Below are 24303 nucleotides of genomic sequence, written 5' to 3' on the forward strand. Positions count from 1 at the left end.
GTTAGCTCAGGTGAGTTTAAAAGGCTGCTGTTGATAACAAGGGCATTTGCTAAATAGATGGTGTGTGTGCAACAATATACTGAAAGGTCAATTATATTGTGCAGCTTATCTCACCACCTGTAGTTATTTAGGTGAAAGCTCCAAAATGCTTGCCTAATATGTCTGTTTATCCAAAAGGAAGTAAAAAGGGAGAGCTAGAAAGATAGCATTGCATCACATTACATGGCAATGCAATGCACAGTTGCTGAAGTTGAACCAAAATGAGCTTGTAATCTGGCTTCTGCAACTTTGAACATGAAAAATCCAATGAGGAGAAGAAAAGCAAAGCCAAAGAGTCCATCCCAAAATCCGACAAACAAGCAAAATGAACAAAAAACATTGAATTCAATTCTTTCTGATTTTAGAAACTGCATTAAAGAAGGGGTGCACCGGTCCTGGAGATACTGCAATACCAGGTCAATGCGTGGAGTGGACAGAGCAAGCTCTTTTTCCATCTCCCTGTTCTAAAAATCCATTTAATATATGGTCCCCAGATAGGGGACGTATCAGATATTAAACTGATAAGAACAGATACTACACTTGATCTTAGCCAAAAGGCCGAGAAGCGATAACCAGAATTGGTTTCAAACTACGGAGCCACCCAAGGATCCTGAAAAGTCCATTTGTGGAGATGAGCTCCTGGACTCCCGTTAAGAAGACATGTTGTCAACCTCTAGATCCCTTACATGCCTGCACTTTTCGGCTTGCTGCTGCTGCAATCCACGCGTTTTAGATCTGCATAACTCCACCTCTTTAAACACAGCACCTTCACCCCCTGCTGTTCCCACCCGCCTCAACACCGTTGGAAGGGAGGAGAACCAATTAAGGCGGGGGGTGGGGTGGAACGAGCAGCTGTCTACCCTTAGCAGGAGGGCTCCTGATTACATACCTCTCCTGCTGCTGCTGCTGCTGGCTGTCCAGCAGCAGACTGAAGGTGGCTGCTGCTGTGCACAGGTATATAAAGGCTCAGAGCCTATTATGACACGCGCAGCCAGCGTTCCATTGCCACATTCCATCTACTGCAGGCAGGATACCTGGCTGGCTGAATGTCGCTGAGAAGCTCACAGAGACCGCCATAAGCAACAGTTTAACAGAATGCCACAGACTAATCAACCAAACTTTTTGGGTTGGGTTCTCTTTTATAGTCTGCAGGCATTAAATGAAAGAAGTCAGTGTTCCAGCAGAAGGAGACAACGTTTCAGAAAAGGCATTGTAGCAAACCAAAAAAGAAATTTTAAGCGCAGCAGAGTAACCAGCGCACATACCTGTTAGCTCAGGTGAGTTTAAAAGGCTGCTGTTGATAACAAGGGCATTTGCTAAATAGATGGTGTGTGTGCAACAATATACTGAAAGGTCAATTATATTGTGCAGCTTATCTCACCACCTGTAGTTATTTAGGTGAAAGCTCCAAAATGCTTGCCTAATATGTCTGTTTATCCAAAAGGAAGTAAAAAGGGAGAGCTAGAAAGATAGCATTGCATCACATTACATGGCAATGCAATGCACAGTTGCTGAAGTTGAACCAAAATGAGCTTGTAATCTGGCTTCTGCAACTTTGAACATGAAAAATCCAATGAGGAGAAGAAAAGCAAAGCCAAAGAGTCCATCCCAAAATCCGACAAACAAGCAAAATGAACAAAAAACATTGAATTCAATTCTTTCTGATTTTAGAAACTGCATTAAAGAAGGGGTGCACCGGTCCTGGAGATACTGCAATACCAGGTCAATGCGTGGAGTGGACAGAGCAAGCTCTTTTTCCATCTCCCTGTTCTAAAAATCCATTTAATATATGGTCCCCAGATAGGGGACGTATCAGATATTAAACTGATAAGAACAGATACTACACTTGATCTTAGCCAAAAGGCCGAGAAGCGATAACCAGAATTGGTTTCAAACTACGGAGCCACCCAAGGATCCTGAAAAGTCCATTTGTGGAGATGAGCTCCTGGACTCCCGTTAAGAAGACATGTTGTCAACCTCTAGATCCCTTACATGCCTGCACTTTTCAGCTTGCTGCTGCTGCAATCCACGCGTTTTAGATCTGCATAACTCCACCTCTTTAAACACAGCACCTTCACCCCCTGCTGTTCCCACCCGCCTCAACACCGTTGGAAGGGAGGAGAACCAATTAAGGCGGGGGGTGGGGTGGAACGAGCAGCTGTCTACCCTTAGCAGGAGGGCTCCTGATTACATACCTCTCCTGCTGCTGCTGCTGCTGGCTGTCCAGCAGCAGACTGAAGGTGGCTGCTGCTGTGCACAGGTATATAAAGGCTCAGAGCCTATTATGACACGCGCAGCCAGCGTTCCATTGCCACATTCCATCTACTGCAGGCAGGATACCTGGCTGGCTGAATGTCGCTGAGAAGCTCACAGAGACCGCCATAAGCAACAGTTTAACAGAATGCCACAGACTAATCAACCAAACTTTTTGGGTTGGGTTCTCTTTTATAGTCTGCAGGCATTAAATGAAAGAAGTCAGTGTTCCAGCAGAAGGAGACAACGTTTCAGAAAAGGCATTGTAGCAAACCAAAAAAGAAATTTTAAGCGCAGCAGAGTAACCAGCGCACATACCTGTTAGCTCAGGTGAGTTTAAAAGGCTGCTGTTGATAACAAGGGCATTTGCTAAATAGATGGTGTGTGTGCAACAATATACTGAAAGGTCAATTATATTGTGCAGCTTATCTCACCACCTGTAGTTATTTAGGTGAAAGCTCCAAAATGCTTGCCTAATATGTCTGTTTATCCAAAAGGAAGTAAAAAGGGAGAGCTAGAAAGATAGCATTGCATCACATTACATGGCAATGCAATGCACAGTTGCTGAAGTTGAACCAAAATGAGCTTGTAATCTGGCTTCTGCAACTTTGAACATGAAAAATCCAATGAGGAGAAGAAAAGCAAAGCCAAAGAGTCCATCCCAAAATCCGACAAACAAGCAAAATGAACAAAAAACATTGAATTCAATTCTTTCTGATTTTAGAAACTGCATTAAAGAAGGGGTGCACCGGTCCTGGAGATACTGCAATACCAGGTCAATGCGTGGAGTGGACAGAGCAAGCTCTTTTTCCATCTCCCTGTTCTAAAAATCCATTTAATATATGGTCCCCAGATAGGGGACGTATCAGATATTAAACTGATAAGAACAGATACTACACTTGATCTTAGCCAAAAGGCCGAGAAGCGATAACCAGAATTGGTTTCAAACTACGGAGCCACCCAAGGATCCTGAAAAGTCCATTTGTGGAGATGAGCTCCTGGACTCCCGTTAAGAAGACATGTTGTCAACCTCTAGATCCCTTACATGCCTGCACTTTTCGGCTTGCTGCTGCTGCAATCCACGCGTTTTAGATCTGCATAACTCCACCTCTTTAAACACAGCACCTTCACCCCCTGCTGTTCCCACCCGCCTCAACACCGTTGGAAGGGAGGAGAACCAATTAAGGCGGGGGGTGGGGTGGAACGAGCAGCTGTCTACCCTTAGCAGGAGGGCTCCTGATTACATACCTCTCCTGCTGCTGCTGCTGCTGGCTGTCCAGCAGCAGACTGAAGGTGGCTGCTGCTGTGCACAGGTATATAAAGGCTCAGAGCCTATTATGACACGCGCAGCCAGCGTTCCATTGCCACATTCCATCTACTGCAGGCAGGATACCTGGCTGGCTGAATGTCGCTGAGAAGCTCACAGAGACCGCCATAAGCAACAGTTTAACAGAATGCCACAGACTAATCAACCAAACTTTTTGGGTTGGGTTCTCTTTTATAGTCTGCAGGCATTAAATGAAAGAAGTCAGTGTTCCAGCAGAAGGAGACAACGTTTCAGAAAAGGCATTGTAGCAAACCAAAAAAGAAATTTTAAGCGCAGCAGAGTAACCAGCGCACATACCTGTTAGCTCAGGTGAGTTTAAAAGGCTGCTGTTGATAACAAGGGCATTTGCTAAATAGATGGTGTGTGTGCAACAATATACTGAAAGGTCAATTATATTGTGCAGCTTATCTCACCACCTGTAGTTATTTAGGTGAAAGCTCCAAAATGCTTGCCTAATATGTCTGTTTATCCAAAAGGAAGTAAAAAGGGAGAGCTAGAAAGATAGCATTGCATCACATTACATGGCAATGCAATGCACAGTTGCTGAAGTTGAACCAAAATGAGCTTGTAATCTGGCTTCTGCAACTTTGAACATGAAAAATCCAATGAGGAGAAGAAAAGCAAAGCCAAAGAGTCCATCCCAAAATCCGACAAACAAGCAAAATGAACAAAAAACATTGAATTCAATTCTTTCTGATTTTAGAAACTGCATTAAAGAAGGGGTGCACCGGTCCTGGAGATACTGCAATACCAGGTCAATGCGTGGAGTGGACAGAGCAAGCTCTTTTTCCATCTCCCTGTTCTAAAAATCCATTTAATATATGGTCCCCAGATAGGGGACGTATCAGATATTAAACTGATAAGAACAGATTTTTTTATCGAAAGCCCGAATTCGTGTACAAAACCCGAGTGCGCTTAAAAAAGTGACAAGTGCCACAAAAAAAGTGCACTAGGATGCTGGTCTTCTTGAAACCCTCTCCAAAAGGAGAAGGGTCCCCCAAACCATTCCCCGTCCCTCCGAGCCAAAAGGCCACAGCGAGGAACAGGGACAAAAAGCCACCTCCAGCAGAAGCCAGAGGCGACCCAATCTTACCCCCAGCACCTGCCCGAGTTCTCACCCGAGCAAGGCACTGGGAGCCAAAGACTGTGCTCCCCTCCCGGAAGAGGGGAGCCAACAACGCTCTCCTCCCGAAAGAGGAGAGCCAGGGGGGTTCAGGGGGGAGCGGAACCTGATGGCCACACACTCCCCCCCTAGACCTGCCAAGAGAGGAACCCGTAAGGGAACCGCATCCCGACAAATTCCTAGTAGGACGTGACACACGTGAATAAGTGGACACACAGTGACAAAGAAATTAAATAAATAGTGAAGGTTTCACAGTATAATACTGCCCGGACCTTCGACCGGGAATTAAAAAATTCCCCATCCTAAGGCCAGAAGGCCCGGAATAAGGGTGTGTGCGAAGAAAGAAAATTTGAAGTGCTTGTGCAAATGTGCCATAAACTCAAGTGGGGTTCCCAATCCCAGTGAGTTAAGGCACCCCAGGGTCACCACTCCTGGGGCACTTCACACTTCGGGCTTTCGATCTTCCCCGGCCCAATGGCGTCGATCCTGGGGGGCCATGCTTTCCACCAGATGACTATATTAGCCATCTGGCGTACTAACAAGCGCCTAAACCCCAGTGTGCATAATGTATCAATCTACTAGGGCGGCCAACATCCAAAACCGCCTTTTCGAAAGATACTACACTTGATCTTAGCCAAAAGGCCGAGAAGCGATAACCAGAATTGGTTTCAAACTACGGAGCCACCCAAGGATCCTGAAAAGTCCATTTGTGGAGATGAGCTCCTGGACTCCCGTTAAGAAGACATGTTGTCAACCTCTAGATCCCTTACATGCCTGCACTTTTCGGCTTGCTGCTGCTGCAATCCACGCGTTTTAGATCTGCATAACTCCACCTCTTTAAACACAGCACCTTCACCCCCTGCTGTTCCCACCCGCCTCAACACCGTTGGAAGGGAGGAGAACCAATTAAGGCGGGGGGTGGGGTGGAACGAGCAGCTGTCTACCCTTAGCAGGAGGGCTCCTGATTACATACCTCTCCTGCTGCTGCTGCTGCTGGCTGTCCAGCAGCAGACTGAAGGTGGCTGCTGCTGTGCACAGGTATATAAAGGCTCAGAGCCTATTATGACACGCGCAGCCAGCGTTCCATTGCCACATTCCATCTACTGCAGGCAGGATACCTGGCTGGCTGAATGTCGCTGAGAAGCTCACAGAGACCGCCATAAGCAACAGTTTAACAGAATGCCACAGACTAATCAACCAAACTTTTTGGGTTGGGTTCTCTTTTATAGTCTGCAGGCATTAAATGAAAGAAGTCAGTGTTCCAGCAGAAGGAGACAACGTTTCAGAAAAGGCATTGTAGCAAACCAAAAAAGAAATTTTAAGCGCAGCAGAGTAACCAGCGCACATACCTGTTAGCTCAGGTGAGTTTAAAAGGCTGCTGTTGATAACAAGGGCATTTGCTAAATAGATGGTGTGTGTGCAACAATATACTGAAAGGTCAATTATATTGTGCAGCTTATCTCACCACCTGTAGTTATTTAGGTGAAAGCTCCAAAATGCTTGCCTAATATGTCTGTTTATCCAAAAGGAAGTAAAAAGGGAGAGCTAGAAAGATAGCATTGCATCACATTACATGGCAATGCAATGCACAGTTGCTGAAGTTGAACCAAAATGAGCTTGTAATCTGGCTTCTGCAACTTTGAACATGAAAAATTCAATGAGGAGAAGAAAAGCAAAGCCAAAGAGTCCATCCCAAAATCCGACAAACAAGCAAAATGAACAAAAAACATTGAATTCAATTCTTTCTGATTTTAGAAACTGCATTAAAGAAGGGGTGCACCGGTCCTGGAGATACTGCAATACCAGGTCAATGCGTGGAGTGGACAGAGCAAGCTTTTTTTCCATCTCCCTGTTCTAAAAATCCATTTAATATATGGTCCCCAGATAGGGGACGTATCAGATATTAAACTGATAAGAACAGATTTTTTTATCGAAAGCCCGAATTCGTGTACAAAACCCGAGTGCGCTTAAAAAAGTGACAAGTGCCACAAAAAAAGTGCACTAGGATGCTGGTCTTCTTGAAACCCTCTCCAAAAGGAGAAGGGTCCCCCAAACCATTCCCCGTCCCTCCGAGCCAAAAGGCCACAGCGAGGAACAGGGACAAAAAGCCACCTCCAGCAGAAGCCAGAGGCGACCCAATCTTACCCCCAGCACCTGCCCGAGTTCTCACCCGAGCAAGGCACTGGGAGCCAAAGACTGTGCTCCCCTCCCGGAAGAGGGGAGCCAACAACGCTCTCCTCCCGAAAGAGGAGAGCCAGGGGGGTTCAGGGGGGAGCGGAACCTGATGGCCACACACTCCCCCCCTAGACCTGCCAAGAGAGGAACCCGTAAGGGAACCGCATCCCGACAAAATCCTAGTAGGACGTGACACACGTGAATAAGTGGACACACAGTGACAAAGAAATTAAATAAATAGTGAAGGTTTCACAGTATAATACTGCCCGGACCTTCGACCGGGAATTAAAAAATTCCCCATCCTAAGGCCAGAAGGCCCGGAATAAGGGTGTGTGCGAAGAAAGAAAATTTGAAGTGCTTGTGCAAATGTGCCATAAACTCAAGTGGGGTTCCCAATCCCAGTGAGTTAAGGCACCCCAGGGTCACCACTCCTGGGGCACTTCACACTTCGGGCTTTCGATCTTCCCCGGCCCAATGGCGTCGATCCTGGGGGGCCATGCTTTCCACCAGATGACTATATTAGCCATCTGGCGTACTATCAAGCGCCTAAACCCCAGTGTGCATAATGTATCAATCTACTAGGGCGGCCAACATCCAAAACCGCCTTTTCGAAAGATACTACACTTGATCTTAGCCAAAAGGCCGAGAAGCGATAACCAGAATTGGTTTCAAACTACGGAGCCACCCAAGGATCCTGAAAAGTCCATTTGTGGAGATGAGCTCCTGGACTCCCGTTAAGAAGACATGTTGTCAACCTCTAGATCCCTTACATGCCTGCACTTTTCGGCTTGCTGCTGCTGCAATCCACGCGTTTTAGATCTGCATAACTCCACCTCTTTAAACACAGCACCTTCACCCCCTGCTGTTCCCACCCGCCTCAACACCGTTGGAAGGGAGGAGAACCAATTAAGGCGGGGGGTGGGGTGGAACGAGCAGCTGTCTACCCTTAGCAGGAGGGCTCCTGATTACATACCTCTCCTGCTGCTGCTGCTGCTGGCTGTCCAGCAGCAGACTGAAGGTGGCTGCTGCTGTGCACAGGTATATAAAGGCTCAGAGCCTATTATGACACGCGCAGCCAGCGTTCCATTGCCACATTCCATCTACTGCAGGCAGGATACCTGGCTGGCTGAATGTCGCTGAGAAGCTCACAGAGACCGCCATAAGCAACAGTTTAACAGAATGCCACAGACTAATCAACCAAACTTTTTGGGTTGGGTTCTCTTTTATAGTCTGCAGGCATTAAATGAAAGAAGTCAGTGTTCCAGCAGAAGGAGACAACGTTTCAGAAAAGGCATTGTAGCAAACCAAAAAAGAAATTTTAAGCGCAGCAGAGTAACCAGCGCACATACCTGTTAGCTCAGGTGAGTTTAAAAGGCTGCTGTTGATAACAAGGGCATTTGCTAAATAGATGGTGTGTGTGCAACAATATACTGAAAGGTCAATTATATTGTGCAGCTTATCTCACCACCTGTAGTTATTTAGGTGAAAGCTCCAAAATGCTTGCCTAATATGTCTGTTTATCCAAAAGGAAGTAAAAAGGGAGAGCTAGAAAGATAGCATTGCATCACATTACATGGCAATGCAATGCACAGTTGCTGAAGTTGAACCAAAATGAGCTTGTAATCTGGCTTCTGCAACTTTGAACATGAAAAATCCAATGAGGAGAAGAAAAGCAAAGCCAAAGAGTCCATCCCAAAAACCGACAAACAAGCAAAATGAACAAAAAACATTGAATTCAATTCTTTCTGATTTTAGAAACTGCATTAAAGAAGGGGTGCACCGGTCCTGGAGATACTGCAATACCAGGTCAATGCGTGGAGTGGACAGAGCAAGCTCTTTTTCCATCTCCCTGTTCTAAAAATCCATTTAATATATGGTCCCCAGATAGGGGACGTATCAGATATTAAACTGATAAGAACAGATACTACACTTGATCTTAGCCAAAAGGCCGAGAAGCGATAACCAGAATTGGTTTCAAACTACGGAGCCACCCAAGGATCCTGAAAAGTCCATTTGTGGAGATGAGCTCCTGGACTCCCGTTAAGAAGACATGTTGTCAACCTCTAGATCCCTTACATGCCTGCACTTTTCGGCTTGCTGCTGCTGCAATCCACGCGTTTTAGATCTGCATAACTCCACCTCTTTAAACACAGCACCTTCACCCCCTGCTGTTCCCACCCGCCTCAACACCGTTGGAAGGGAGGAGAACCAATTAAGGCGGGGGGTGGGGTGGAACGAGCAGCTGTCTACCCTTAGCAGGAGGGCTCCTGATTACATACCTCTCCTGCTGCTGCTGCTGCTGGCTGTCCAGCAGCAGACTGAAGGTGGCTGCTGCTGTGCACAGGTATATAAAGGCTCAGAGCCTATTATGACACGCGCAGCCAGCGTTCCATTGCCACATTCCATCTACTGCAGGCAGGATACCTGGCTGGCTGAATGTCGCTGAGAAGCTCACAGAGACCGCCATAAGCAACAGTTTAACAGAATGCCACAGACTAATCAACCAAACTTTTTGGGTTGGGTTCTCTTTTATAGTCTGCAGGCATTAAATGAAAGAAGTCAGTGTTCCAGCAGAAGGAGACAACGTTTCAGAAAAGGCATTGTAGCAAACCAAAAAAGAAATTTTAAGCGCAGCAGAGTAACCAGCGCACATACCTGTTAGCTCAGGTGAGTTTAAAAGGCTGCTGTTGATAACAAGGGCATTTGCTAAATAGATGGTGTGTGTGCAACAATATACTGAAAGGTCAATTATATTGTGCAGCTTATCTCACCACCTGTAGTTATTTAGGTGAAAGCTCCAAAATGCTTGCCTAATATGTCTGTTTATCCAAAAGGAAGTAAAAAGGGAGAGCTAGAAAGATAGCATTGCATCACATTACATGGCAATGCAATGCACAGTTGCTGAAGTTGAACCAAAATGAGCTTGTAATCTGGCTTCTGCAACTTTGAACATGAAAAATCCAATGAGGAGAAGAAAAGCAAAGCCAAAGAGTCCATCCCAAAAACCGACAAACAAGCAAAATGAACAAAAAACATTGAATTCAATTCTTTCTGATTTTAGAAACTGCATTAAAGAAGGGGTGCACCGGTCCTGGAGATACTGCAATACCAGGTCAATGCGTGGAGTGGACAGAGCAAGCTCTTTTTCCATCTCCCTGTTCTAAAAATCCATTTAATATATGGTCCCCAGATAGGGGACGTATCAGATATTAAACTGATAAGAACAGATTTTGCGTTTATATTTAAAATATCGTAGTCTTTATCTTTTCTTCAGAGCTTTAAAATAACATCTTCCATAGGTGATAGTTCCATATACTCAGGGCTCTTTTCTTTCCAAGCTTCTTCATATCCATTAGGTAGTACATATAAATTTCACTTAATGCCAGTCTTATACAATCCTTGACTTCTATATAGTCTCTTTTAAACAACAATATGTTTCTGGTCTTCCATAGAGCACTTTTAACACAACTCAAAGTGCACCATAAAACTCTCTCTTTTTCTTTCGTCATGTTTGGTAAAATCCCATATAAAACCACTTCATGGCTTAAAAAATTAAGACCAGATAAAAATTTTAAAAGCTCACCACAGTCTTTCCACACTTGCTGTGCAAAATCACAATTCCAAATAAGGTGCATAGTAGTCTCATCATTATTGCACTGATGCCTCGGGCAGGTTTGTATAGTGCTCAGTCTTCTTTTATACTGGAAATCACGAGTCGGTAAACATTCCTGCACAATCATCCAAGCTAAGTCTTTATGTTGATTCATCAGGTAAGGTGCATTTGTTAAATTCCATATTTTAGTGACTCTGCTATATGAATAATGGCTTATGGGCGTCAAAGTTTCTTTCTTTTTTAATTGCTGCAGCAGCTTCCTTGCATTCTTCAATGTCTCCATCTCAAAAGAATCTAGGCCATATAATCTGATAACTTTCTCCAGGATGGCATATTGTTGTGGAGGTGATAACAACACTGGGCTTGTTAAAGAAATGGATATCCACTTTCGCCTCCTAAAAATGTGGCCAGCTGCATATCTTAAAAAATGTGCCCAAGGGCTTGAAGCAAACATATATTTAAAACAGAGGCTAAAAAACTTGGAGTATAAAAACAGTTTGACGTTGGGAACATCCTTACCACCAAGGTGGTGCATCTTGTACATTGTTTCTCTCTTCACCTTTTCGAACTTAGAGTTCCACACAAATTCAAACAGCATTCTCTGTAATCTTCTCGCTGTAAGGTCACTTGGGGGATAAACATAACTGAGATATAACATGACAGGAAGCAGAAGGGCCTTAATAATTAAAACTTTACCTTCGATTGTTAATTTTCTTAATTTCCAAAAGTCAATCTTCTTTTGTATTTTGTCCCTTACTCCATCCCAGCTCTTCATTCCATCATTCTGTCGATCAAAAATCACGCCCAGAATTTTAATCTTCTCTGACTGCATCGGGAGATCAGGGATGGACACATCCGCCCAATTGCCACGGACAAAACAATCACATTTCTCAATGTTTAACTTAAAACCTGAGGCTTCACAAAAAAAATTGGTCGTTCTTATAGCTCTCCTGAGAGCGGCAGGTGATGAACAAAAAATAGTAATATCATCCATGTAGCCCATTACCTTCACATCTCTTCCATGTCCCCCAGGGATAGGGACACCTTTAATCACTTTATCCTCTCGTAGCATAGATAAAAGAGGCTCTATTGCACATATAAATAGCACTGGGGACAAAGGGCAGCCTTGCTTCACACCTGAATGCAAAAACACTTCATTAGACAAAAATCCATTGATTAAAATTTTACTAAAAGAGTTCTTATATAAAAGTGCCACTTGCTTGATAAAAATTTCAGGGAAGCCCATTTTTTTTAAAACCAACCATAAAAAACAATGAGAGACACGATCAAAAGCCTTTTGAAAATCCAACGATAAAATTGCTAAGTCTTGCTTCCTGGATTGCTGGTACCATATGACATCGCGGATGGTATTGAGATGCTCCGCAACTCCTCTTCCTGGCACCCCACATACCTGGTCTTCATAAATAACTTTGGATAAAACTTTTTTAAAACGGTTCACTAAAATTTTGGACATCAACTTGTAATCAACATTCAACAGTGTGATTGGTCTCCAGTTTGCCAGATGGGATTTGGCTCCTTTTTTAAAAATCAGGGAGACCAGACCACTTCTCCAAGATATAGGCAGGATATCACACTTAAAAGCTTCTTTGATTACTAAAAACAAGTCGGGTTTTAAAAAATTCCAAAATTCACGATAAAATTCAACAGGCAAACCGTCAGAACCAGGGGTTTTCCCATAGGAAAAACTTTTGATAGCAGCATCTACTTCCGACAAGGTGACTTCAGTGCATAACAATTCTTGGTCTTCGCGGCTCAGACTATTTTTTAATGAATTAAGGGCATCTTCAGTAAAAGACTGGTCTATAGTTTTCTCATTAAAAAGCTGCTGATAAAACTGGTGAGCTTGGTTGAGCATACCTTCAGTTGTAGTTTCACCCTCTAATTCTGTTATCATTTCCTTAGCAGCAACTACTTTTTTAAAAAAAAATCTTGAGCACTTTTCATTTTTCTCCATCACTTCAATTTTTGAGTTATAAATTATTTCCTTACCCTTCGACTCTATACTCTTTTTAATTTCTTTTTTTGTTGCTTCAATTAAATCATCCATTTCAAGTCCCACATCTCTTAGTTGATAACAGGTCTGCAATTTAGTAATAAGCCTTTTATGCCAAGCGGACTTTTCTCTTGCATTGGCTATGCTGACCTTGATAAAAAAACTTTTTATCTTCATCTTGCTGTATTCCCACCATTCTAGCAGAGTTAAAAATTTTTGTTGTTTTGTTCTTAAATAATTAAAAAACGCTTTAAAATCTGTTCTTACCTTAGGATCTTGTAACAATGTTGTATTTAGCCTCCAAACTCCTCTTGCCTTGACAAGCCCAGGTAATTCTAACTCTGATAGCAACATCTTATGATCTGAAAAAATGTTTGGGATTAAGACAACAGATTTGACATTCACATATTGGGACATGAAAATAAAATCAATACGAGATTTAGAAGAAGAGTTCTCCCAAGTATAACCGGGATCATTACTACGGATCTCTTTCCAGGAGTCTCTAAGAAAAAAATCAGTTAACAAATCCTTTAGTTGTTTCTCTGTTTTGTCTTTTTTAGGAACGGTGGAACTCCCGCTTCTCCCTTCACCAGGCAAGACACAATTGAAATCCCCACAGAACATCAGAGGCGATGAACCAGGTAGGTAATATTGCACATCTTCAAACAACTGATGTCTCTCTTCCTTCACCGGAGAAGCATAAATGTTCAAAAGTCTAAAGTCCACACCTTTAAAACTAATATTTAAGAAAAGAGCACGTCCAGAAGAAATGTCCACAAAAGAGTTGATTTTAAAGTCATGCGACCTAAACAGCACTCCAATGCCAGAGGAACGATTTTCATTATCTCCGGACCAGATAGAGGGCCCATGAGGCCAATCTTTTCTTAAATCTGCATAATTCATATCAAAGTCAATGTTACATTCTTGCAAACAAAAGACATCACAGTCCACTGTTGACAGGTAGGAAAACAAAGCAGCCCTTCTTGTAGAGCCCCTTATACTCCTCACATTGAGCGAGGCTACTTTAATTGATGAGGTCATGATAGGTTAGTTCAGGTCACACTACTGTCAGAATCAGACATAAAGCCCACCGATGTTAACGGGCTCTGCACTTCTGAGTCCGAAAAAGAAATGTTTATAGGGTCTGAAGGCCTTGGCTCCTCAGGAGGGGCAGCGGGAGCCATTGGCTTGTATTGCAGAAGACTTGGTTTTAATGGACACTTCTTGGAAGTCTCCCTGGCCACATTCTCATCAGACCTATCATCTGTTTTCCTTTTCCTACGAGTTTCCAGCTCCATTGCTTCTTCCTCCGAGCTAAATGTCTCGATTTCAGCAGAGGGACTCCCCTCCACCACCATATCACCCGGATCAGAATCAGCAGCCCAGTCCTTAGATGAAGCTTCCCTCCTCTCAGGACGGACAGGTTTCTCAGCTGGAGGTTTCTGCATAGACGTGGGCTTATGCGCAGCAGGAATAGGAGAACTGGCAGGTTTTCCCTGTGCAGCAGGCACTGAAGTGCTTGTGGACCCGCCTACAGGGGGTTGTGTTCGCACAGTAGATACAGGAGCACCGGTGGGACCCCCCTTAGCAGCAGGAGCAGGAGGGTTGGTTGGCTTCCTCTGTGCAGCAGGTGCAGACGTACCACCTGATGTACTAGCAGGCTTGGTCTGTGGAGCAGGTACTGGAGAGCTAGAAGACTGCCCCCGCGCTGTAGACGCACCCGCAGGAGCAGGAACAGCAGAGGGTTGCCTCTGCCCCCCGGGAGCAGATGGAGGCACACGGGCAGGTTGCTTTGCCAGCGTTTCAGCATAGGTTTCCGCCTTTTTCTTCAAAGGACACTCCCGGAAGGAGTGACCTGGGACCCGGCAGATGTTGCACACCATCTCATTGGTACAGTCCATTGTGGCATGTCCATGCTTGTAGCACTTCTTACAGATTGCCACCTCCTCCTTGCAGTTCTCATAAGTGTGACCGAAACACATGCATTTCCGGCAGAAGAGGGGCATGTCCGGGTAGAAGAGGCGCCCCCGCTCCCTACCGATCAGGAAACTTGACGGAGGATGACGCTGACCACCAATGCCATTTGGATCTTCACAAAATTTAACAAAAAATTTATGCTTTCCCGTCCAGAGGTTTTCCTCATTCATGACCTTGTGGGAATACCGCAGTTCTGGGAAATAGTTTTGAAGAAAGCAAATAATATTAACTAAGGGAACATGAGGGTTGCTCATCTGAACCACGAGCGGCTTCTCTCCACCGGAGTAAAGGATGACAAAGGTGAGTCCTTTAAAATCCTCATCTGAAAGGTGCAGGTGAATCTGGCGGAAGAGGTTCTGGCACGCATACTCCGACTCCAGAGTCAAAGTGAAGGAACCGGGGCGATCTTGAAGGGCCAGGATGTCTTCCCTCTTTACTCCTAGGATCTCCAGCAGCACTCTCCTCACGAAAAACTTCAAGGTCATCTTCTCCTTGGATGCATCGTCCACTTCGATCTTGAAAGAGTTCTTGATGCGAAGGTCACCAGCTCTGGCATAGCGCACTGCGGCCGCTACTGCTGATGCCATCTTCAAAAGGTAGATAGGGTCGATCGCCTTCTTGGTTTCTTTGCGTATCTGCCCCCTAAAGCAGCATGAGGCTTAAGACGGCTTTTACACCGCCGATGCCTCAAGGCCAAGGGCACGATTGGCTTAGAATCCTTCTGGCAAGATGTGGTATCTTAGCCAAAAGGCCGAGAAGCGATAACCAGAATTGGTTTCAAACTACGGAGCCACCCAAGGATCCTGAAAAGTCCATTTGTGGAGATGAGCTCCTGGACTCCCGTTAAGAAGACATGTTGTCAACCTCTAGATCCCTTACATGCCTGCACTTTTCGGCTTGCTGCTGCTGCAATCCACGCGTTTTAGATCTGCATAACTCCACCTCTTTAAACACAGCACCTTCACCCCCTGCTGTTCCCACCCGCCTCAACACCGTTGGAAGGGAGGAGAACCAATTAAGGCGGGGGGTGGGGTGGAACGAGCAGCTGTCTACCCTTAGCAGGAGGGCTCCTGATTACATACCTCTCCTGCTGCTGCTGGCTGTCCAGCAGCAGACTGAAGGTGGCTGCTGCTGTGCACAGGTATATAAAGGCTCAGAGCCTATTATGACACGCGCAGCCAGCGTTCCATTGCCACATTCCATCTACTGCAGGCAGGATACCTGGCTGGCTGAATGTCGCTGAGAAGCTCACAGAGACCGCCATAAGCAACAGTTTAACAGAATGCCACAGACTAATCAACCAAACTTTTTGGGTTGGGTTCTCTTTTATAGTCTGCAGGCATTAAATGAAAGAAGTCAGTGTTCCAGCAGAAGGAGACAACGTTTCAGAAAAGGCATTGTAGCAAACCAAAAAAGAAATTTTAAGCGCAGCAGAGTAACCAGCGCACATACCTGTTAGCTCAGGTGAGTTTAAAAGGCTGCTGTTGATAACAAGGGCATTTGCTAAATAGATGGTGTGTGTGCAACAATATACTGAAAGGTCAATTATATTGTGCAGCTTATCTCACCACCTGTAGTTATTTAGGTGAAAGCTCCAAAATGCTTGCCTAATATGTCTGTTTATCCAAAAGGAAGTAAAAAGGGAGAGCTAGAAAGATAGCATTGCATCACATTACATGGCAATGCAATGCACAGTTGCTGAAGTTGAACCAAAATGAGCTTGTAATCTGGCTTCTGCAACTTTGAACATGAAAAATCCAATGAGGAGAAGAAAAGCAAAGCCAAAGAGTCCATCCCAAAATCCGACAAACAAGCAAAATGAACAAAAAACATTGAATTCAATTCTTTCTGATTTTAGAAACTGCATTAAAGAAGGGGTGCACCGGTCCTGGAGATACTGCAATACCAGGTCAATGCGTGGAGTGGACAGAGCAAGCTCTTTTTCCATCTCCCTGTTCTAAAAATCCATTTAATATATGGTCCCCAGATAGGGGACGTATCAGATATTAAACTGATAAGAACAGATACTACACTTGATCTTAGCCAAAAGGCCGAGAAGCGATAACCAGAATTGGTTTCAAACTACGGAGCCACCCAAGGATCCTGAAAAGTCCATTTGTGGAGATGAGCTCCTGGACTCCCGTTAAGAAGACATGTTGTCAACCTCTAGATCCCTTACATGCCTGCACTTTTCGGCTTGCTGCTGCTGCAATCCACGCGTTTTAGATCTGCATAACTCCACCTCTTTAAACACAGCACCTTCACCCCCTGCTGTTCCCACCCGCCTCAACACCGTTGGAAGGGAGGAGAACCAATTAAGGCGGGGGGTGGGGTGGAACGAGCAGCTGTCTACCCTTAGCAGGAGGGCTCCTGATTACATACCTCTCCTGCTGCTGCTGCTGCTGGCTGTCCAGCAGCAGACTGAAGGTGGCTGCTGCTGTGCACAGGTATATAAAGGCTCAGAGCCTATTATGACACGCGCAGCCAGCGTTCCATTGCCACATTCCATCTACTGCAGGCAGGATACCTGGCTGGCTGAATGTCGCTGAGAAGCTCACAGAGACCGCCATAAGCAACAGTTTAACAGAATGCCACAGACTAATCAACCAAACTTTTTGGGTTGGGTTCTCTTTTATAGTCTGCAGGCATTAAATGAAAGAAGTCAGTGTTCCAGCAGAAGGAGACAACGTTTCAGAAAAGGCATTGTAGCAAACCAAAAAAGAAATATTAAGCGCAGCAGAGTAACCAGCACACATACCTGTTAGCTCAGGTGAGTTTAAAAGGCTGCTGTTGATAACAAGGGCATTTGCTAAATAGATGGTGTGTGTGCAACAATATACTGAAAGGTCAATTATATTGTGCAGCTTATCTCACCACCTGTAGTTATTTAGGTGAAAGCTCCAAAATGCTTGCCTAATATGTCTGTTTATCCAAAAGGAAGTAAAAAGGGAGAGCTAGAAAGATAGCATTGCATCACATTACATGGCAATGCAATGCACAGTTGCTGAAGTTGAACCAAAATGAGCTTGTAATCTGGCTTCTGCAACTTTGAACATGAAAAATCCAATGAGGAGAAGAAAAGCAAAGCCAAAGAGTCCATCCCAAAATCCGACAAACAAGCAAAATGAACAAAAAACATTGAATTCAATTCTTTCTGATTTTAGAAACTGCATTAAAGAAGGGGTGCACCGGTCCTGGAGATACTGCAATACCAGGTCAATGCGTGGAGTGGACAGAGCAAGCTCTTTTTCCATCTCCCTGTTCTAAAAATCCATTTAATATATGGTCCCCAGATAGGGGACGTATCAGATATTAAACTGATAAGAACAGATACTACACTTGATCTTAGCCAAAAGGCCGAGAAGCGATAACCAGAATTGGTTTCAAACTACGGAGCCACCCAAGGATCCTGAAAAGTCCATTTGTGGAGATGAGCTCCTGGACTCCCGTTAAGAAGACATGTTGTCAACCTCTAGATCCCTTACATGCCTGCACTTTTCGGCTTGCTGCTGCTGCAATCCACGCGTTTTAGATCTGCATAACTCCACCTCTTTAAACACAGCACCTTCACCCCCTGCTGTTCCCACCCGCCTCAACACCGTTGGAAGGGAGGAGAACCAATTAAGGCGGGTGGTGGGGTGGAACGAGCAGCTGTCTACCCTTAGCAGGAGGGCTCCTGATTACATACCTCTCCTGCTGCTGCTGCTGCTGGCTGTCCAGCAGCAGACTGAAGGTGGCTGCTGCTGTGCACAGGTATATAAAGGCTCAGAGCCTATTATGACACACGCAGCCAGCGTTCCATTGCCACATTCCATCTACTGCAGGCAGGATACCTGGCTGGCTGAATGTCGCTGAGAAGCTCACAGAGACCGCCATAAGCAACAGTTTAACAGAATGCCACAGACTAATCAACCAAACTTTTTGGGTTGGGTTCTCTTTTATAGTCTGCAGGCATTAAATGAAAGAAGTCAGTGTTCCAGCAGAAGGAGACAACGTTTCAGAAAAGGCATTGTAGCAAACCAAAAAAGAAATTTTAAGCGCAGCAGAGTAACCAGCGCACATACCTGTTAGCTCAGGTGAGTTTAAAAGGCTTCTGTTGATAACAAGGGCATTTGCTAAATAGATGGTGTGTGTGCAACAATATACTGAAAGGTCAATTATATTGTGCAGCTTATCTCACCACCTGTAGTTATTTAGGTGAAAGCTCCAAAATGCTTGCCTAATATGTCTGTTTATCCAAAAGGAAGTAAAAAGGGAGAGCTAGAAAGATAGCATTGCATCACATTACATGGCAATGCAATGCACAGTTGCTGAAGTTGAACCAAAATGAGCTTGTAATCTGGCTTCTGCAACTTTGAACATGAAAAATCCAATGAGGAGAAGAAAAGCAAAGCCAAAGAGTCCATCCCAAAATCCGACAAACAAGCAAAATGAACAAAAAACATTGAATTCAATTCTTTCTGATTTTAGAAACTGCATTAAAGAAGGGGTGCACCGGTCCTGGAGATACTGCAATACCAGGTCAATGCGTGGAGTGGACAGAGCAAGCTCTTTTTCCATCTCCCTGTTCTAAAAATCCATTTAATATATGGTCCCCAGATAGGGGACGTATCAGATATTAAACTGATAAGAACAGATACTACACTTGATCTTAGCCAAAAGGCCGAGAAGCGATAACCAGAATTGGTTTCAAACTACGGAGCCACCCAAGGATCCTGAAAAGTCCATTTGTGGAGATGAGCTCCTGGACTCCCGTTAAGAAGACATGTTGTCAACCTCTAGATCCCTTACATGCCTGCACTTTTCGGCTTGCTGCTGCTGCAATCCACGCGTTTTAGATCTGCATAACTCCACCTCTTTAAACACAGCACCTTCACCCCCTGCTGTTCCCACCCGCCTCAACACCGTTGGAAGGGAGGAGAACCAATTAAGGCGGGGGGTGGGGTGGAACGAGCAGCTGTCTACCCTTAGCAGGAGGGCTCCTGATTACATACCTCTCCTGCTGCTGCTGCTGCTGGCTGTCCAGCAGCAGACTGAAGGTGGCTGCTGCTGTGCACAGGTATATAAAGGCTCAGAGCCTATTATGACACGCGCAGCCAGCGTTCCATTGCCACATTCCATCTACTGCAGGCAGGATACCTGGCTGGCTGAATGTCGCTGAGAAGCTCACAGAGACCGCCATAAGCAACAGTTTAACAGAATGCCACAGACTAATCAACCAAACTTTTTGGGTTGGGTTCTCTTTTATAGTCTGCAGGCATTAAATGAAAGAAGTCAGTGTTCCAGCAGAAGGAGACAACGTTTCAGAAAAGGCATTGTAGCAAACCAAAAAAGAAATTTTAAGCGCAGCAGAGTAACCAGCGCACATACCTGTTAGCTCAGGTGAGTTTAAAAGGCTTCTGTTGATAACAAGGGCATTTGCTAAATAGATGGTGTGTGTGCAACAATATACTGAAAGGTCAATTATATTGTGCAGCTTATCTCACCACCTGTAGTTATTTAGGTGAAAGCTCCAAAATGCTTGCCTAATATGTCTGTTTATCCAAAAGGAAGTAAAAAGGGAGAGCTAGAAAGATAGCATTGCATCACATTACATGGCAATGCAATGCACAGTTGCTGAAGTTGAACCAAAATGAGCTTGTAATCTGGCTTCTGCAACTTTGAACATGAAAAATCCAATGAGGAGAAGAAAAGCAAAGCCAAAGAGTCCATCCCAAAATCCGACAAACAAGCAAAATGAACAAAAAACATTGAATTCAATTCTTTCTGATTTTAGAAACTGCATTAAAGAAGGGGTGCACCGGTCCTGGAGATACTGCAATACCAGGTCAATGCGTGGAGTGGACAGAGCAAGCTCTTTTTCCATCTCCCTGTTCTAAAAATCCATTTAATATATGGTCCCCAGATAGGGGACGTATCAGATATTAAACTGATAAGAACAGATACTACACTTGATCTTAGCCAAAAGGCCGAGAAGCGATAACCAGAATTGGTTTCAAACTACGGAGCCACCCAAGGATCCTGAAAAGTCCATTTGTGGAGATGAGCTCCTGGACTCCCGTTAAGAAGACATGTTGTCAACCTCTAGATCCCTTACATGCCTGCACTTTTCGGCTTGCTGCTGCTGCAATCCACGCGTTTTAGATCTGCATAACTCCACCTCTTTAAACACAGCACCTTCACCCCCTGCTGTTCCCACCCGCCTCAACACCGTTGGAAGGGAGGAGAACCAATTAAGGCGGGGGGTGGGGTGGAACGAGCAGCTGTCTACCCTTAGCAGGAGGGCTCCTGATTACATACCTCTCCTGCTGCTGCTGCTGCTGGCTGTCCAGCAGCAGACTGAAGGTGGCTGCTGCTGTGCACAGGTATATAAAGGCTCAGAGCCTATTATGACACGCGCAGCCAGCGTTCCATTGCCACATTCCATCTACTGCAGGCAGGATACCTGGCTGGCTGAATGTCGCTGAGAAGCTCACAGAGACCGCCATAAGCAACAGTTTAACAGAATGCCACAGACTAATCAACCAAACTTTTTGGGTTGGGTTCTCTTTTATAGTCTGCAGGCATTAAATGAAAGAAGTCAGTGTTCCAGCAGAAGGAGACAACGTTTCAGAAAAGGCATTGTAGCAAACCAAAAAAGAAATTTTAAGCGCAGCAGAGTAACCAGCGCACATACCTGTTAGCTCAGGTGAGTTTAAAAGGCTGCTGTTGATAACAAGGGCATTTGCTAAATAGATGGTGTGTGTGCAACAATATACTGAAAGGTCAATTATATTGTGCAGCTTATCTCACCACCTGTAGTTATTTAGGTGAAAGCTCCAAAATGCTTGCCTAATATGTCTGTTTATCCAAAAGGAAGTAAAAAGGGAGAGCTAGAAAGATAGCATTGCATCACATTACATGGCAATGCAATGCACAGTTGCTGAAGTTGAACCAAAATGAGCTTGTAATCTGGCTTCTGCAACTTTGAACATGAAAAATCCAATGAGGAGAAAAAAAGCAAAGCCAAAGAGTCCATCCCAAAATCCGACAAACAAGCAAAATGAACAAAAAACATTGAATTCAATTCTTTCTGATTTTAGAAACTGCATTAAAGAAGGGGTGCACCGGTCCTGGAGATACTGCAATACCAGGTCAATGCGTGGAGTGGACAGAGCAAGCTCTTTTTCCATCTCCCTGTTCTAAAAATCCATTTAATATATGGTCCCCAGATAGGGGACGTATCAGATATTAAACTGATAAGAACAGATACTACACTTGATCTTAGCCAAAAGGCCGAGAAGCGATAACCAGAATTGGTTTCAAACTACGGAGCCACCCAAGGATCCTGAAAAGTCCATTTGTGGAGATGAGCTCCTGGACTCCCGTTAAGAAGACATGTTGTCAACCTCTAGATCCCTTACATGCCTGCACTTTTCGGCTTGCTGCTGCTGCAATCCACGCGTTTTAGATCTGCATAACTCCACCTCTTTAAACACAGCACCTTCACCCCCTGCTGTTCCCACCCGCCTCAACACCGTTGGAAGGGAGGAGAACCAATTAAGGCGGGGGGTGGGGTGGAACGAGCAGCTGTCTACCCTTAGCAGGAGGGCTCCTGATTACATACCTCTCCTGCTGCTGCTGCTGCTGGCTGTCCAGCAGCAGACTGAAGGTGGCTGCTGCTGTGCACAGGTATATAAAGGCTCAGAGCCTATTATGACACGCGCAGCCAGCGTTCCATTGTCACATTCCATCTACTGCAGGCAGGATACCTGGCTGGCTGAATGTCGCTGAGAAGCTCACAGAGACCGCCATAAGCAACAGTTTAACAGAATGCCACAGACTAATCAACCAAACTTTTTGGGTTGGGTTCTCTTTTATAGTCTGCAGGCATTAAATGAAAGAAGTCAGTGTTCCAGCAGAAGGAGACAACGTTTCAGAAAAGGCATTGTAGCAAACCAAAAAAGAAATTTTAAGCGCAGCAGAGTAACCAGCGCACATACCTGTTAGCTCAGGTGAGTTTAAAAGGCTGCTGTTGATAACAAGGGCATTTGCTAAATAGATGGTGTGTGTGCAACAATATACTGAAAGGTCAATTATATTGTGCAGCTTATCTCACCACCTGTAGTTATTTAGGTGAAAGCTCCAAAATGCTTGCCTAATATGTCTGTTTATCCAAAAGGAAGTAAAAAGGGAGAGCTAGAAAGATAGCATTGCATCACATTACATGGCAATGCAATGCACAGTTGCTGAAGTTGAACCAAAATGAGCTTGTAATCTGGCTTCTTGTAACATACCTGGCGGCGTCCTTGCATAGTGGTCCATCTCCCACTGTGCAGGAGCGCGCACTTGAACTCCTGTCCAGAATGTCTCTCTGGCTTCCCTCCATGCTGTCTGTTTGTGTCTGTCTCTGCTGCTTAAGGGCGGCGCCCGATCACTTCCTGCTCTTTGTACCTGCTGTGGGTCACGCCCCTTGTGCGTCCTCAGCCTATTGCTGTCTGACACTTGGTATATAGCTCAGCAGCTCCCTTCTATCCCTGCCTGAGCATAGTGTTTTCCTTCAGTGTGTGCTTGCACTCTGAAGGTGCCAGGTCCCGTCTTTGTTCCTTGTCTGCCTTTCCTGGAGGCTGTATTTCCAGGCCTGTCTGAACTGTGTCCTGTATGTCTCCTGCTTTGCGGTATTAGTTCCCGTGTCTGAACTAAGTCCTGTATGTCTCCTGCTTTGCGGTATCAGCTCCCGTGTCTGAACTGTGTCCTGTATGTCTCCTGCTTTGCGGTGTTAGTTCCCGTGTCTGAACTAGTCCTGTATGTCTCCTGCTTTTCGGTATTAGTTCCCGTGTCTGAACTGAGTCCTTTCTGTGTATCTTGTCTGTCCTGTCTGAACACGCTCCTAGCCTGTTCCTCCCGCCTTCTAGGGGCCGATTACCTAGACCCACTCCTGTATTTTGTCTGTCCTGTCTGAACACGCTCCTAGCCTGTTCCTCCCGCCTTCTAGGGGACGATTACCTAGACCCGCTCCTGTATTTTGTCTGTCCTGTCTGAACACGCTCCTAGCCTGTTCCTCCCGCCTTCTAGGGGCCGATTACCTAGACCCGCTCCTGTATTTTGTCTGTCCTGTCTGAACACGCTCCTTGCCTGTTCGTCCTGCCTCTTTGGGGGCAGTATTCCCAGACCCGCTCCTGTATCCCGCTGCAGTGTCGGTCCCCTCCGTACACTCAGTTCCAGTCTGAACTCTCTCCTATCCTTTACCTGTTTTTCCTCTATGTCCGTTCCCTTCCTTTTTCTGCAGAGTCTGAACTTGTACCTAACTCCTGCCTGTTGTCTCTGTACTCCCGTTTGTGAGTTTGTGGTCCACTCGCTACTTCACTGCAAGTACCCTGTGGGTGTCTGGCTCTGTCTTTCCCTTCCTGTCTGTTCCGTGTGTACAGAGTCCTGTCCTGCCCTGCTTCTGCCCGCTGCTCCGGCAGTCCTGTCCTGCCCTGCTTCTGCCCGCTGCTCCGGCAGTCCTGTCCTGCCCTGCTTCTGCCCGCTGCTCCGGCAGTCCTGTCCTGCCCTGCTTCTGCCCGCTGCTCCGGCAGTCCTGTCCTGCCCTGCTTCTGCCCGCTGCTCCGGCAGTCCTGTCCTGCCCTGCTTCTGCCCGCTGCTCCGGCAGTCCTGTCCTGCCCTGCTTCTGCCCGCTGCTCCGGCAGTCCTGTCCTGCCCTGCTTCTGCCCGCTGCTCCGGCAGTCCTGTCCTGCCCTGCCTGTACCCCTCTGCCTGTAATGTTCCTGAGTCCCAGTGTGTACTGGGCCCTATCCCGCCTG

At 45.5% G+C, this 24303-nt stretch overlaps 9 non-coding genes and 5 pseudogenes across 9 annotated transcripts; all 14 read right to left on the reverse strand.

Moving 5' to 3' along the window:
* Positions 1-418: 418 nt before the first annotated feature.
* On the reverse strand, positions 419-609 carry LOC141275006 (U2 spliceosomal RNA). Its single transcript, XR_012323263.1, has one exon. It is a non-coding gene; the product is annotated as a U2 spliceosomal RNA (small nuclear RNA).
* A 1115-nt stretch (positions 610-1724) lies between these two features.
* LOC141275008 (U2 spliceosomal RNA) lies at positions 1725-1915 on the reverse strand. The gene has a single exon (XR_012323264.1). It is a non-coding gene; the product is annotated as a U2 spliceosomal RNA (small nuclear RNA).
* A 1115-nt stretch (positions 1916-3030) lies between these two features.
* On the reverse strand, positions 3031-3221 carry LOC141275009 (U2 spliceosomal RNA). Its single transcript, XR_012323265.1, has one exon. It is a non-coding gene; the product is annotated as a U2 spliceosomal RNA (small nuclear RNA).
* Positions 3222-4336: 1115 nt separating this feature from the next.
* LOC141150325 (U2 spliceosomal RNA) lies at positions 4337-4515 on the reverse strand (annotated as a pseudogene).
* A 789-nt stretch (positions 4516-5304) lies between these two features.
* On the reverse strand, positions 5305-5396 carry LOC141151199 (U2 spliceosomal RNA; annotated as a pseudogene).
* Positions 5397-6511: 1115 nt separating this feature from the next.
* Positions 6512-6690, reverse strand: LOC141150514 (U2 spliceosomal RNA; annotated as a pseudogene).
* Positions 6691-7479: 789 nt separating this feature from the next.
* Positions 7480-7571, reverse strand: LOC141151189 (U2 spliceosomal RNA; annotated as a pseudogene).
* A 1115-nt stretch (positions 7572-8686) lies between these two features.
* On the reverse strand, positions 8687-8877 carry LOC141275011 (U2 spliceosomal RNA). Its single transcript, XR_012323267.1, has one exon. It is a non-coding gene; the product is annotated as a U2 spliceosomal RNA (small nuclear RNA).
* Positions 8878-9992: 1115 nt separating this feature from the next.
* Positions 9993-10168, reverse strand: LOC141150346 (U2 spliceosomal RNA; annotated as a pseudogene).
* A 6225-nt stretch (positions 10169-16393) lies between these two features.
* LOC141275012 (U2 spliceosomal RNA) lies at positions 16394-16584 on the reverse strand. The gene has a single exon (XR_012323268.1). It is a non-coding gene; the product is annotated as a U2 spliceosomal RNA (small nuclear RNA).
* Positions 16585-17699: 1115 nt separating this feature from the next.
* Positions 17700-17890, reverse strand: LOC141275013 (U2 spliceosomal RNA). Its single transcript, XR_012323269.1, has one exon. It is a non-coding gene; the product is annotated as a U2 spliceosomal RNA (small nuclear RNA).
* A 1115-nt stretch (positions 17891-19005) lies between these two features.
* LOC141275014 (U2 spliceosomal RNA) lies at positions 19006-19196 on the reverse strand. The gene has a single exon (XR_012323270.1). It is a non-coding gene; the product is annotated as a U2 spliceosomal RNA (small nuclear RNA).
* Positions 19197-20311: 1115 nt separating this feature from the next.
* On the reverse strand, positions 20312-20502 carry LOC141275015 (U2 spliceosomal RNA). The gene has a single exon (XR_012323271.1). It is a non-coding gene; the product is annotated as a U2 spliceosomal RNA (small nuclear RNA).
* A 1115-nt stretch (positions 20503-21617) lies between these two features.
* On the reverse strand, positions 21618-21808 carry LOC141275016 (U2 spliceosomal RNA). The gene has a single exon (XR_012323272.1). It is a non-coding gene; the product is annotated as a U2 spliceosomal RNA (small nuclear RNA).
* Between the last annotated feature and the right edge of the window lie 2495 nt (positions 21809-24303).

This window comes from Phyllobates terribilis, unplaced genomic scaffold (assembly GCF_046119375.1).
Source record: "Phyllobates terribilis strain yellow unplaced genomic scaffold, ASM4611937v1 Scaffold_5__5_contigs__length_657084704, whole genome shotgun sequence".
NCBI lineage: Eukaryota > Metazoa > Chordata > Amphibia > Anura > Dendrobatidae > Phyllobates > Phyllobates terribilis.